This window comes from Pipistrellus hanaki (assembly GCF_964339955.1).
Source record: "Pipistrellus hanaki genome assembly, chromosome: 9".
In the NCBI taxonomy this organism is placed as follows: domain Eukaryota; kingdom Metazoa; phylum Chordata; class Mammalia; order Chiroptera; family Vespertilionidae; genus Pipistrellus; species Pipistrellus hanaki.
Genome location: NC_140511.1, coordinates 35,547,617 through 35,551,085, shown reverse-complemented (window position 1 = coordinate 35,551,085; position 3,469 = coordinate 35,547,617).

Below are 3,469 nucleotides of genomic sequence, written 5' to 3'. Positions count from 1 at the left end.
CTCGCCCAAACCGGTTTGACTCAGTGAATAGAGCATTGGCCTGTGGACTGAAAGGTCCCAGGTTCAATTCCGGTCAAGGGCATGTACCTTGGTTGCAGGTACATGCCCAACAAGAGGTGTGCAGGAGGCAGCTGATTGATGTTTCTCTCTCATTTGATATTTCTAACTCTCTATTCCTCTCCCTTCCTCTCTGTAAAAAAATCAATAAAATACATTAAAAAGAAAAGAAAAGAAAAGATACTCATGTATGACACAGACAAACAACGTAGAAGAAACCAAAAACATAAAAAACTGTAAAACCTCTTAGAGAAATGCAAATTAAAATAACAATGACCTTCCCCTTCTTTTTATTAAATGGGCATTTTTAAAAATGATGGTACTCAATGTTGATTTGAGTGTTAAGGACAGGATCTTTCATACATTCTTTAGCAATCAATGTCAGGATTGTCCTTTCTTGTCCTTCCTTAAAAGAGTATAGGTTTGAAAAACTCATTACTTTTTACGCTATTAGCAGTGTTTTCCAGTTTTCCTACAATAAGTATGTTTCCGTTTTATACTTTAAAATATACAAAAATGCATTTAAAAAAATCTTATAAAAATTAAAGGGAAGATGAAGGAGGAGAAGGAACATATATTATCTTAATAGACTCGGTTTAGGGATCTGTGATTGCCACTAACTAGCTTTGATTAAACTTTCAAGGCAAGAATCCTCACCTCAGAAAGCTGTTAAGATTAAAACAGAAAATAAGTATGTAACCTGCTACCATAGTATGTGACACTTTGTAAACATTAAAAAAACAAAACAAACAAACAAAAAAAACAACCCAGTGGTCTCATTATTCTCTTGTATTCTAAGCATATAGTTTGTGTTCTACAGTTTGTGTTCTGCATGTAGTAGGTGCTCAATTAAAATACCTGCCTGATAGTGTGTGTTTTATTTCATTGAAACCTTTAATATTCTTCTCTACTGACCCCATTCTGTCTTTCCTTTTTCCTTTCCTCCTGCCTGCTCCACATCTGTCCTATCCATCCCATTTCTCCTTCTCATCACACTGCTTATCTTATGGAACAATCTTTCACAAGTACTCTCAACAGCATTTTTCAAAACCCCAAGCCACTGATTTGTCAGCCTTACCTGAAGGTCAGTAGCAGTGTCCATGGGCTTCTCTCCATGTGCTCCTTATGTTAACACCTGGCTTGAAACTCATCTGTCCTAGGGATGCCTCCTCTGCTTGACGGCACCTGAGTCTGATCACCTGGGAGCTTCCTGGAGGCCTGTGACATGTTTGTCTGCTGGCCTTTTCTTTCCTCCAGGCAGAAGCTAATTCTATGCTACTTAGGATGCTTCCTGGATGTTTTGTGTGAATCAGTCCTATACATTTAGTTTATATCATTTGCTAGTCAGCAAAATATCTTCCCTTCCCTTCCTCTTAGCCCCCTTTTCACCTCTTCCACTCCTTTATCCTCCCCCTAAGAATACAATTACTATTTTCCCTCCCTGACATGAATTTATATTTACTTTGGGAAAGTATGATAAATACTTTTGAGCCTCTGATTCATAGGCACAATACAGACTATTAAATGTCCTTGTATTATTTCGGAAACATACACTGAACACTTTAGGGGGACTGATAAGAAATAACAGCAGAATGTGATCACACAACAAGCATTGGAGTCTCCCGTCCATATCCTCATAATTATTTAAGGTAGTAGGTGACTCTGGAGTTCACCATTGGAACGGATTTGAATTCTGTCTCCAGTACTGTACTCTCTGAACCTTAGCTTCTTTGATTGTAAAAAGATGATAACATCTCTCTCAATTGGTGGGAATTACATGTGTGTAATGGATATAAAACACAATCTAACACGGACTATGTATAGGGACTCTCCCTAACACAAGGCAAAAATGTGAACTTCCCCTTCCCTTTCTAAGATTCATTTATTCCGTGGGGATTTATAATCCAGTGGATAAAAAACAAGGCCTACACAGATGAAGTAAACACTAACCACAAAATGAATTGACCAAACACAAAAACTTACTATAAGCACTTGGCAAACATTACCTCATTAATCCTCACAACAGGTATGTTATAATATAATGCCAAATTTAAGATGAGGACATTGACATCCCTACAGGTGACAGCGTCAGAGGTGGAGCCCAGGCAATCTGGTCCTGGTGCCCATGCTCCACAGCATTGCATCATACTCCTCTCACTCATGCCTTGCAAGTAGTAGAAACTGAAGATGTATGTTTAAGTCTCTCTTTCCAACTCCTTTGACCAAATCCAAAAGAGCCACCACACGTTCACTATTCTTTAATCAAAACAGTTGGCTGCTGCCCTGCCAAGGTGGCTCAGTGATTGAGTATTGACCTATGAACCAGGAAGTCACAGTTCGATTCCCGGTCAGGGCACATGCCCTGAATTGCGAATTCATTCCCCAGTGGGGGGAGTAAAGGAGGCAGCCAGCCAATGATTCTCTTTCATCATTGATGTTTCTATCTCTCTCTCCCTCTTTCTTCCTCTCTGAGGTAAATAAAAATATATTTTTAAAAAAATAAAAAACAGTTGGCTGCTTTGCATATTGGCTACAATTCCAACCCAGTCTGGTGCAGAGAAGCCAGGAAAAAATTGAGGTATCTCTTACTGTCAAAAGCTCATCCCCCTAGATCCAGTGGTTGGCAAACCGGGGCTCAAAAGCCACATATGACTCTTTGGCCCCTTGAGCGTGGCTTTTCCACAAAATATCACGTGCGGGCACACACGTACAGTGCGATTGAAACTTCATGGCCCATGCACAGAAGTTGGTTTTCTGCTAAGCAAGTCTATTTGGAAGAAGTAGCATTAGAACACGTAAGGGGCCAAAGAGCCGCATGTAGCTCTCGAGCCGTGGTATGCCTACCACTGCCCTAGGACTAATGACTCTGTAATAATAAATACGCTAGGTGTGAAGAGCTTGACATTTTTTAAAGGTTCCTTTGGACTCCACAGTCTTTTTCAAAGAGACATCATTTGGAAAGCCCTTTTATATTTGTTTTCTTGTTTAATTCTCTCAACTACTTTATGAAGTATCATTTATATGCCTAATTTATACTGATGGAGAAACGAGGGCTCCTAAATGTTCAGTTCCCCAAGGTCAGCTTGCCAGGAAGTGACTTAGGATTTGAACTTTGGATTGTCCAAAGCCACTGATGTTTCCACTATCCGACTTTTAGAGATGGTGCTATCCATACGGCTTGGCTAGGAATCTCCCCTATCCCAACAAAGTACAGACACCGCACCTGTGAAGGAAGTCTGGTAACTTGCGTGAACCCAGGTGTGCTGTGGAGTGTGAATCTACCTTTAGGAACATTTGGAAGCACTCTGTGTTCTCAATCAGCAACTAAGAGGTAACTCTGGCAATAACATTTTTTTTTTCTTCTTAAAACAGAACATTAAGAGTAAGTCTTCCAGCCGGGACCGGTTTGGCT